Source organism: Aulostomus chinensis, chromosome 9 (genome assembly GCF_037954235.1).
Source record: "Aulostomus chinensis isolate RoL2024-O1b breed Wild chromosome 9, RoL_Achi_v1.0, whole genome shotgun sequence".
Classification (NCBI taxonomy): domain Eukaryota; kingdom Metazoa; phylum Chordata; class Actinopteri; order Syngnathiformes; family Aulostomidae; genus Aulostomus; species Aulostomus chinensis.
In genome coordinates, this window is record NC_141328.1 from 13,608,348 (window position 1) to 13,620,940 (window position 12,593).

Sequence of the window (12,593 nt, forward strand, 5' to 3'; positions counted from 1 at the left end):
TCGCTTCTGATGAAACGACTGTCGTCACTGCTCATTCTCACCAGACTTTTCACTTACTCTGAATGCCACATTTGTATGCAAAGAGTTTGCTCAAACACGTTACCACCTGGTGGCTGCCGATGACAACTGAATCAAGAGAGCTGGAAAGGAGTGCATTGATGAAGAATTAGACCAGTGTGTTGACACCAAGATACCTTTCTGCCAAAGACCCCTCATATACTCCTGGAACGTAATGGGATATGGTGAACCTTATTTAATGGGAACAGATTGAAAAAGAATCAATCGGAACTGACTGGAGCAGTTGAGAAGCATCATATCAATATGGGAACCAATGATTTCAGCAGTCAGCAAAAACATCCCAATGAAAAGCAGATCTGTCATTCAGACGTTAAGTGCGTGTCTCTGTCAAGGAAGTATCACCGATACATTTGAAGGCTCAACAAAGTCTGTACAGAAGAGCTGGGGATTCTCCTCCTTTGAGGACAAAGTCACTCATGAGACAACCCCAAAGAGAAGCACTTGTGAACACAAAAATCAGCAGTGTCTCCATTTGAGGTGATCTAAATGTTGACCGTCATGTTTGCTCTCTCACCTCGTGTGAAATTTCGTCAGGCAAAACCACCCCAACAAGTAGCACTTACTTAAAGCAACAATAAAGTCAATGCTCTTATTAGGGTCATAATGATGACTTCATGACATGATGTCAAAGCAGAATCCTGGACAGAATGCAGGAACTTCTTGGATCTTTTCGAAAGAATATCTTCAAGGATTGTTGGGATTTCATACACATACAACCAGCCAGGATGGAGCGCTTTGTGTTTTTAGTCCAGAAGCAAGTGTTTGTATCCGTCCATTCCTTCTTTCAGCCTGTATTGTCAAAATTTGATCTGCAAATCGTCTTGTCTTGACTCGAATAACTCGCAACTTGAGACAACCCAAAAGAGAAGCACTTGTGAGTGTCTGAATCAATAGTGTTTCCATTTGAGGTCATCTAAATGTGCCCAAAAACAAATATTTCTGCAACAATAAAGTCAATGTTCTTCTTAGGTTCATAATGATGACTTCATGATCTCAAAGCAGAATCCTGGACGGAATGGGAGAACATGTTGGATCCTTTCTCATGTCAATAAAATGTGTCCTCCACAGCCATCTCCAGCAACAACCACTTACTGACTTAAAGAGTCAAGTCCTTATTTAAGTTAGGGGTGGGACTTCCATCAAATAACTAGTCTGGGTTATCCTTAAGATTAATTTTCATTTGTCCTCATATATCTTTGATTAGGCTTTCGCTTCATTGGTCTGCAAAATTACCCCAACAAGTAGCACTTACTGCAATCGCACCCAAAGTCAGTGCTAACTTTACTCATTTAGCCAGTTCCACGGAACATGTGCATTGACACTGCTTAGGTTTGTCTTCGTGCCGAAGAACTCACAACCAAGACGACCCCAAAGAGAAGCACTTTTTAAGTCGACAATCATTAGATCTTTGATCTGGGGTTTTCCGATCGTGAGTTAAGTAATACCAACGTTAACGCAAGATAAAATAGAAAAAAGCAGATAACTGGAAAATGTCTCCGAATTTATTTTGTGCCTATTGTCAATCGGAACTGCCCCAACTAGAAGCACTTACTGATTTTAAACAGTCAAGTCGATGCAACTGTTAGGGTAATTCCAAAATCCGTGAAAAAAAAGACACACAGATCTTTATCAGCCTAGAAACCTCTTATGGATATTGGAACCCATGGTTTCAGCAGTCAGCAGAAATATCCACAAAGAAAAACACTGATGTCATTCAGAAATCAAGTGAGTGCCTCTCTATGAGCTCTATTTCTCGGTACATTAAATTGCCAGCTAAATCCATCCAATGGGGTTCCAGGGTCTCCTCTTTTGAAAAAAAAGGCACTCATGATACAACCCCAAAGAGAAGCACTTGTGAACACAAAACTCAGCAGTGTCTCTAATGTTGACCGGCATGTTTGCTCTCTCACCTCGTGTTAAATTTCGTCAGGCAAAACCACCCCAACAAGTAGCACTTACTTAAAGCAACAATAAAGTCAATGCTCTTATTAGGGTCATAATGATGACTTCATGACATGATGTCAAAGCAGAATCCTGGACAGAATGCAGGAACTTCTTGGATCTTTTCGAAAGAATATCTTCAAGGATTGTTGGGATTTCATACACATACAACCAGCCAGGATGGAGCGCTTAGTGTTTTTAGTCCACAAGCAAGTGTTTGTATCTATCCATTCCTTCTTTCAGCCTGTATTTTCAAAATTTGATCTGCAAATCCTCTTGTCTTGACTCGAATAACTCGCAACTGAGACAACCCCAAAGAGAAGCACTTGTGAGTATGTGCATCACTAGTGTCTCCATTTGAGGTCATCTAAATGTGCAAACAAACAAATGTTTCTTCTCATACTGTCTGTTAAATGCGTCCTTCATCACCAACAACCATAAATGCGGCTTTCCCCAAAAATAAACCAGCTATTAACTTAAAGAGTCAAGCCCTTATTTAAGTTAGGCGTGTGACTTCCATCAAAACACCAGTCTTGGTTATCCTCAAGATTAATTTTCATTTGTCCTCATATATCTTTTATAAAGAAAGGCCGTCGTTCATTGGTCTGCAAAATTACCCCAACAAGTAGCACTTACTTCATGCAACAATAAAGTCAATGCTCTTATTAGGGTCATAATGATGACTTCATGACATGATGTCAAAGCAGAATCCTGGACAGAATGCAGGAACTTCTTGGATCTTTTCGAAAGAATATCTTCAAGGATTGTTGGGATTTCATACACATACAACCAGCCAGGATGGAGCGCATAGTGTTTTTAGTCCACAAGCAAGTGTTTGTATCTATCCATTCCTTCTTTCAGCCTGTATTGTCAAAATTTAATCTGCAAATCATCTTGTCTTGATTGGAATAACTCGCAACTGAGACAACCCCAAGAGAAGCACTTGTGAGTTTGTGCATCACTAGTGTCTCCATTTGAGGTTATCTAAATGTGCCAACAAACAAATGTTTCTTCTCATACGGTCTGTTAAATGCGTCCTTCATCACCAACAACCATAAGTGCGGCTTTCCCCCCCAAAAAAACAGCTATTAACTTAAAGAGACAAGCCCTTATTTAAGTTAGGAGTGGGACTTCCATCAAAACACCAGTCTTGGTTATCCTCAAGATTAATTTTCATTTGTCCTCATATATCTTTGATAAGGCTTTCGCTTCATTGGTCTGCAAAATTACCCCAACAAGTAGCACTTACTGCAATAGCACCTCAAGTCAGTGCTAACATTAGGGTCATTTTGGTTACAACTTTACTCATTTAGCCAGTTCCACGGAACATGTACATTGATACTGCTTAGGTTTGTCTGTGTGCCGAAGAACTCACAACCAAGACGACCCCAAAGAGAAGCACTTTTGAATTTGACAATCATTGGTACTTTGATTTGCGGTTATCTGAGGGTGAGTTGTTTACACAGTATTCAATATTACAAAAGTTAAATTACAGCTCAGTCCGGTAAAGTGCCAAGTCAATGCTAAATTTGGATGGGTATACCTTTGCAATTATCTACCTTCTTTCCTCCTGTCGATCACTTCAGTCTTGTGGCGAATCCTTCCTTCGTATCCTGCGATTTCCCGTGCCAGCAATGGAAACTGTGAGTCCGGCACCAACTGTGCTTCTTATAATGCAGACTAACAGCCCTTTCACTGTACCCCTCCACCTCCTTCTTCTGGAAGTTTCAACGATCTTGACGATGGCCGCCAAAGCATCACACTCGCTTCTGATGAAACGACTGTCGTCACTGCTCATTCTCACCAGACTTTTCACTTACTTTGAATGCCACATTTGTATGCAAAGACTTTGCTCAAACACGTTACCACCTGGTGGCTGCCGATGACAACTGAATCAAGACTGGAAAGGAGTTAATTGATGAAGAATTAGACCAGCGTGTTGACACCAAGATACCTTTCTGCCAAAGACCCCTCATATACTCCTGGAACGTAATGGGATATGGTGAACCTTATTTAATGGGAACAGATTGAAAATGAAACAATTAGAACTGACTGGAGCAGTTGAGAAGCATCATATCAATATGGGAACCAATGATTTCAGCAGTCAGCAAAAACATCCCAATGAAAAGCACATCCGTAATGCAGACATTAAGTGTGGGTCTCTGTCAAGGAAGTATCACCGATACATTTGAAGGCTCAGCAAAGTCTATACAGAAGAGCTGGGGATTCTCCTCCTTTGAGGACAAAGTCACTCATGAGACAACCCCAGAGAGAAGCCCTTGTGAACACAAAAATCAGCAGTGTCTCCATTTGAGGTGATCTAAATGTTGACCGTCATGTTTGCTCTCTCACCTCGTGTGAAATTTCGTCAGGCAAAACCACCCCAACAACTAGCACTTACTTAATGCAACAATAAAGTCAATGCTCTTATTAGGGTCATAATGATGACTTCATGACATGATGTCAAAGCAGACTCCTGGACAGAATGCACGAACATGTTGGATCTTTTCTGAACAATATCTTCAAGGATGGTAGGGATTTCATACATACACAACCAGCCAGGATGGAGCGCTTTGTGTTTTGAGTGCACAAGCAAGTGTTTGTATCCGTCCATTCCTTCTTTCAGCCTGTATTGTCAAAATTTCATCTGCAAATTGACTTGTCTTGACTCAAATAACTCGCAACTTGAGACAACCCCAAAGAGAAGCACTTGTGAGTGTCTGAATCACTAGTGTTTCCATTTGAGGTCATCTAAATGTGCCCAAAAACAAATATTTCTGCAACAATAAAGTCAATGCTCTTCTTAGGTTCATAATGATGACTTCATGATCTCAAAGCAGAATCCTGGACGGAATGGGAGAACATGTTGGATCCTTTCTCATGTCAGTAAAATGTGTCCTCCACAGCCATCTCCAGCAACAACCACTTACTGACTTAAAGAGTCAAGTCCTTATTTAAGTTAGGGGTGGGACTTCCATCAAATAACTAGTCTTGGTTATCCTAAAGATTAATTTTCATTTGTCCTCATATATCTTTGATAAGGCTTTCGCTTCATTGGTCTGCAAATTTCTCCAACAAGTAGCACTTACTGCAATCGCACCTCAAGTCAGTGCTAACATTAGGGTCATTTTGGTTACAACTTTACTCATTTAGCCAGTTCCACGGAACATGTGCATTGATACTGCTTAGGTTTGTCTTCGTGCCGAAGAACTCACAACCAAGACGACCCCAAAGAGAAGCACTTTTTAAGTCGACAATCATTAGATCTTTGATTTGGGGTTTCCCGATCGTGAGTTAAGTAATACCAACGTTAACGCAAGATAAAATAGAAAAAAGCAGATAACTGGAAAATGTCTCCGAATTTATTTTGTGCCTATTGTCAATCGGAACTGCCCCAACTAGAAGCACTTACTGATTTTAAACAGTCAAGTCGATGCAACTGTTAGGGTAATTCCAAAATCCGTGGAAAAAAAAGACACACAGATCTTTATCAGCCTAGAAACCTCTTATGGATATTGGAACCCATGGTTTCAGCAGTCAGCAGAAATATCCACAAAGAAAAACACTGATGTCATTCAGAAATCAAGTGAGTGCCTCTCTATGAGCTCTATTTCTCGGTACATTAAATTGCCAGCTAAATCCATCCAATGGGGTTCCAGGGTCTCCTCTTTTGAAAAAAAAGGCACTCATGATACAACCCCAAAGAGAAGCACTTGTGAACACAAAACTCAGCAGTGTCTCTAATGTTGACCGGCATGTTTGCTCTCTCACCTCGTGTGAAATTTCGTCAGGCAAAACCACCCCAACAAGTAGCACTTACTTAAAGCAACAATAAAGTCAATGCTCTTATTAGGGTCATAATGATGACTTCATGACATGATGTCAAAGCAGAATCCTGGACAGAATGCAGGAACTTCTTGGATCTTTTCGAAAGAATATCTTCAAGGATTGTTGGGATTTCATACACATACAACCAGCCAGGATGGAGCGCTTAGTGTTTTTAGTCCACAAGCAAGTGTTTGTATCTATCCATTCCTTCTTTCAGCCTGTATTTTCAAAATTTGATCTGCAAATCCTCTTGTCTTGACTCGAATAACTCGCAACTGAGACAACCCCAAAGAGAAGCACTTGTGAGTATGTGCATCACTAGTGTCTCCATTTGAGGTCATCTAAATGTGCAAACAAACAAATGTTTCTTCTCATACTGTCTGTTAAATGCGTCCTTCATCACCAACAACCATAAATGCGGCTTTCCCCAAAAATAAACCAGCTATTAACTTAAAGAGTCAAGCCCTTATTTAAGTTAGGCGTGTGACTTCCATCAAAACACCAGTCTTGGTTATCCTCAAGATTAATTTTCATTTGTCCTCATATATCTTTGATAAGGCTTTCGCTTCATTGGTCTGCAAAATTACCCCAACAAGTAGCACTTACTGCAATAGCACCTCAAGTCAGTGCTAACATTAGGGTCATTTTGGTTACAACTTTACTCATTTAGCCAGTTCCACGGAACATGTACATTGATACTGCTTAGGTTTGTCTGTGTGCCGAAGAACTCACAACCAAGACGACCCCAAAGAGAAGCACTTTTGAATTTGACAATCATTGGTACTTTGATTTGAGGTTATCTGAGTGTGAGTTGTTTACACAGTATTCAATATTACAAAAGCTAAATTACAGCTCAGTCCGGTAAAGTGCCAAGTCAATGCTAAATTTGGATGGGTATACCTTTGCAATTATCTACCTTCTTTCCTCCTGTCGATCACTTCAGTCTTGTGGCGAATCCTTCCTTCGTATCCTGCGATTTCCCGTGCCAGCAATGGAAACTGTGAGTCCGGCACCAACTGTGCTTCTTATAATGCAGACTAACAGCCCTTTCACTGTACCCCTCCACCTCCTTATTCTGGAAGTTTCAACGATCTTGACGATGGCCGCCAAAGCATCACACTCGCTTCTGATGAAACGACTGTCGTCACTGCTCATTCTCACCAGACTTTTCACTTACTTTGAATGCCACATTTGTATGCAAAGACTTTGCTCAAACACGTTACCACCTGGTGGCTGCCGATGACAACTGAATAGAGACTGGAAAGGAGTTAATTGATGAAGAATTAGACCAGCGTGTTGACACCAAGATACCTTTCTCCCAAAGACCCCTCATATACACCTGGAACATAATGGGATATGGTGAACCTTATTTAATGGGAACAGATTGAAAATGAAACAATTAGAACTGACTGGAGCAGTTGATAAGCATCATATCAATATGGGAACCAATGATTTCAGCAGTCAGCAAAAACATCCCAATGAAAAGCACATACGTCATGCAGACATTAAGTGTGGGTCTCTGTCAAGGAAGTATCACCGATACATTTGAAGGCTCAGCAAAGTCTATACAGAAGAGCTGGGGATTCTCCTCCTTTGAGGACAAAGTCACTCATGAGACAACCCCAGAGAGAAGCCCTTGTGAACACAAAAATAAGCAGTGTCTCCATTTGAGGTGATCTAAATGTTGACCGTCATGTTTGCTCTCTCACCTCATGCAAAATTTCGTCAGGCAAAACCACCCCAACAAGTAGCACTTACTTAATGCAACAATAAAGTCAATGCTCTTATTAGGGTCATAATGATGACTTCATGACATGATGTCAAAGCAGACTCCTGGACAGAATGCACGAACATGTTGGATCTTTTCTGAACAATATCTTCAAGGATGGTTGGGATTTCATACATACACAAACAGCAAGGATGGAGCGCTTTGTGTTTTTAGTACACAAGCAAGTGTTTGTATCCGTCCATTCCTTCTTTCAGCCTGTATTGTCAAAATTGGATCTGCAAATTGACTTGTCTTGACTCGAATAACTCGCAACTTGAGACACCCCCAAAGAGAAGCACTTGTGAGTGTCTGAATCACTAGTGTTTCCATTTGAGGTCATCTAAATGTGCCCAAAAACAAATATTTCTGCAACAATAAAGTCAATGCTCTTCTTAGGTTCATAATGATGACTTCATGATCTCACAGCAGAATCCTGGATGGAATGGGAGAACATGTTGGATCTTTGATCATGTCAGTAAAATGTGTCCTCCACAGCCATCTCCAGCAACAACCACTTATTGACATAAAGAGTCAAGCCCTTATTTAAGTTAGGGCTTTGGACTTCCATCAAAACACTAGTCTTGGTTATCCTATAGATTCATTTTCATTTGTCCTCATATATCTTTGATAAGGCTTTCGCTTCATTGGTCTGCAAAATTTCCCCAACAAGTAGCACTTACTGCAATCGCAGCTGAAGTCAGTGCTAACATTAGGGTCATTTTGGTTACAACTTTACTCATTTAGCCAGTTCCACGGAACATGTGCATTGATACTGCTTAGGTTTCTCTTCGTGCCGAAGAACTCACAACCAAGACGACCCCAAAGAGAAGCACTTTTTAAGTCGACAATCATTAGATCTTTGATTTTGGGTTTCCCGATCGTGAGTTAAGTAATACCAACTTTAACGCAAGATAAAATAGAAAAAAGCAGATAACTGGAAAATGTCTCCGAATTTATTTTGTGCCTATTGTCAATTAGAACTGCCCCAACTAGAAGCACTTACTGATTTTAAACAGTCAAGTCGATGCAACTGTTAGGGTAATTCCAAAATCCGTGAAAAAAAAGACACACAGATCTTTATCAGCCTCGAAACCTCTTATGGATATTGGAACCCATGGTTTCAGCAGTCAGCAGAAATATCCACAAAGAAAAACACTGATGTCATTCAGAAATCAAGTGAGTGCCTCTCTATGAGCTCTATTTCTCGGTTCATTAAATGGCCAGCTAAATCCATCCAGTGGGGTTTCAGGGTCTCCTCACTTGAAAAAAAAAGGCACTCATGATACAACCCCAAAGAGAAGCACTTGTGAACACAAAACTCAGCAGTGTCTCTAATGTTGACCGTCATGTTTGCTCTCTCACCTCGTGTTAAATTTCGTCAGGCAAAACCACCCCAACAAGTAGCACTTACTTAATGCAACAATAAAGTCAATGCTCTTATTAGGGTCATAATGATGACTTCATGACATGATGTCAAAGCAGAATCCTGGATAGAATGCAGGAACTTCTTGGATCTTTTCGAAAGAATATCTTCAAGGATTGTTGGGATTTCATACACATACAACCAGCCAGGATGGAGCGCTTAGTGTTTTTAGTCCACAAGCAAGTGTTTGTATCTATCCATTCCTTCTTTCAGCCTGTATTGTCAAAATTTGTTCTGCAAATCGTCTTGTCTTGATTGGAATAACTCGCAACTGAGACAACCCCAAAGAGAAGCACTTGTGAGTATGTGCATCACTAGTGTTTCCATTTGAGGTTATCTAAATGTGCCAACAAACAAATGTTTCTTCTCATACGGTCTGTCAAATGCGTCCTTCATCACCAACAACCATAAATGTGGCTTTCCCCCCCAAAAAAACAGCTATTAACTTAAAGAGACAAGCCCTTATTTAAGTTAGGAGTGGGACTTCCATCAAAACACCAGTCTTGGTTATCCTCAAGATTAATTTTCATTTGTCCTCATATATCTTTGATAAGGCTTTCGCTTCATTGGTCTGCAAAATTACCCCAACAAGTAGCACTTACTGCAATAGCACCTCAAGTCAGTGCTAACATTAGGGTCATTTTGGTTACAACTTTACTCATTTAGCCAGTTCCACGGAACATGTACATTGATACTGCTTAGGTTTGTCTGTGTGCCGAAGAACTCACAACCAAGACGACCCCAAAGAGAAGCACTTTTGAATTTGACAATCATTGGTACTTTGATTTGAGGTTATCTGAGTGTGAGTTGTTTACACAGTATTCAATATTACAAAAGCTAAATTCCAACTCAGTCCGGTAAAGTGCCAAGTCAATGCTAAATTTGGATGGGTATACCTTTGCAATTATCTACCTTCTTTCCTCCTGTCGATCACTTCAGTCTTGTGGCGAATCCTTCCTTCGTATCCTGCGATTTCCCGTGCCAGCAATGGAAACTGTGAGTCCGGCACCAACTGTGCTTCTTATAATGCAGACTAACAGCCCTTTCACTGTACCCCTCCACCTCCTTCTTCTGGAAGTTTCAACGATCTTGACGATTGCCGCCAAAGCATCACACTCGCTTCTGATGAAACGACTGTCGTCACTGCTCATTCTCACCAGACTTTTCACTTACTTTGAATGCCACATTTGTATGCAAAGAGTTTGCTCAAACACGTTACCACCTGGTGGCTGCCGATGACAACTGAATCAAGAGAGCTGGAAAGGAGTGCATTGATGAAGAATTAGACCAGTGTGTTGACACCAAGATACCTTTCTGCCAAAGACCCCTCATATACTCCTGGAACGTAATGGGATATGGTGAACCTTATTTAATGGGAACAGATTGAAAAAGAATCAATCGGAACTGACTGGAGCAGTTGATAAGCATCATATCAATATGGGAACCAATGATTTCAGCAGTCAGCAAAAACATCCCAATGAAAAGCAGATCTGTCATGCAGACATTAAGTGCGTGTCTGTGTCAAGGAAGTATCACCGATACATTTGAAGGCTCAGCAAAGTCTGTAAAGAAGAGCTGGGGATTCTCCTCCTTTGAGGACAAAGTCACTCATGAGACAACCCCAAAGAGAAGCACTTGTGAACACAAAAATCAGCAGTGTCTCCATTTGAGGTGATCTAAATGTTGACCGTCATGTTTGCTCTCTCACCTCGTGTGAAATTTCGTCAGGCAAAACCACCCCAACAAGTAGCACTTACTTAAAGCAACAATAAAGTCAATGCTCTTATTAGGGTCATAATGATGACTTCATGACATGATGTCAAAGCAGACTCCTGGACAGAATGCACGAACATGTTGGATCTTTTCTGAACAATATCTTCAAGGATGGTTGGGATTTCATACATACACAACCAGCCAGGATGGAGCGCTTTGTGTTTTGAGTACACAAGCAAGTGTTTGTATCCGTCCATTCCTTCTTTCAGCCTGTATTGTCAAAATTTCATCTGCAAATTGACTTGTCTTGACTCGAATAACTCGCAACTTGAGACAACCCCAAAGAGAAGCACTTGTGAGTGTCTGAATCACTAGTGTTTCCATTTGAGGTCATCTAAATGTGCCCAAAAACAAATATTTCTGCAACAATAAAGTCAATGCTCTTCTTAGGTTCATAATGATGACTTCATGATCTCAAAGCAGAATCCTGGACGGAATGGGAGAACATGTTGGATCCTTTCTCATGTCAGTAAAATGTGTCCTCCACAGCCATCTCCAGCAACAACCACTTACTGACTTAAAGAGTCAAGTCCTTATTTAAGTTAAAGGTGGGACTTCCATCAAATAACTAGTCTGGGTTATCCTAAAGATTAATTTTCATTTGTCCTCATATATCTTTGATAAGGCTTTCGCTTCATTGGTCTGCAAAATTACCCCAACAAGTAGCACTTGCTGCAATCGCACCCCAAGTCAGTGCTAACTTTCTCATTTAGCCAGTTCCACGGAACATGTGCATTGATACTGCTTAGGTTTGTGTTCGTGCCGAAGAACTCACAACCAAGACGACCCCAAAGAGAAGCACTTTTTAAGTCGACAATCATTCGATCTTTGATTTGGGGTTTCCCGAACGTGAGTTAAGTAATACCAACGTTAACGCAAGATAAAATAGAAAAAAGCAGATAACTGGAAAATGTCTCCGAATTTATTTTGTGCCTATTGTCAATCGGAACTGCCCCAACTAGAAGCACTTACTGATTTTAAACAGTCAAGTCGATGCAACTGTTAGGGTAATTCCAAAATCCGTGAAAAAAAAAGACACACAGATCTTTATCAGCCTAGAAACCTCTTATGGATATTGGAACCCATGGTTTCAGCAGTCAGCAGAAATATCCACAAAGAAAAACACTGATGTCATTCAGAAATCAAGTGAGTGCCTCTCTATGAGCTCTATTTCTCGGTTCGTGAAATGGCCAGCTAAATCCATCCAGTGGGGTTCCAGGGTCTCCTCTTTTGAAAAAAAAAGGATCTCATGATACAACCGCAAAGAGAAGCACTTGTGAACACAAAACTCAGCAGTGTCTCTAATGTTGACCGGCATGTTTGCTCTCTCACCTCGTGTGAAATTTCGTCAGGCAAAACCACCCCAACAAGTAGCACTTACTTAAAGCAACAATAAAGTCAATGCTCTTATTAGGGTCATAATGATGACTTCATGACATGATGTCAAAGCAGAATCCTGGACAGAATGCAGGAACTTCTTGGATCTTTTCGAAAGAATATCTTCAAGGATTGTTGGGATTTCATACACATACAACCAGCCAGGATGGAGCGCTTTGTGTTTTTAGTCCAGAAGCAAGTGTTTGTATCCGTCCATTCCTTCTTTCAGCCTGTATTGTCAAAATTTGATCTGCAAATCGTCTTGTCTTGACTCGAATAACTCGCAACTGAGACAACCCCAAAGAGAAGCACTTGTGAGTTTGTGCATCACTAGTGTTTCCATTTGAGGTCATCTAAATGTGCCCAAAAACAAATATTTCTGTAACAATAAAGTCAATGCTCTTC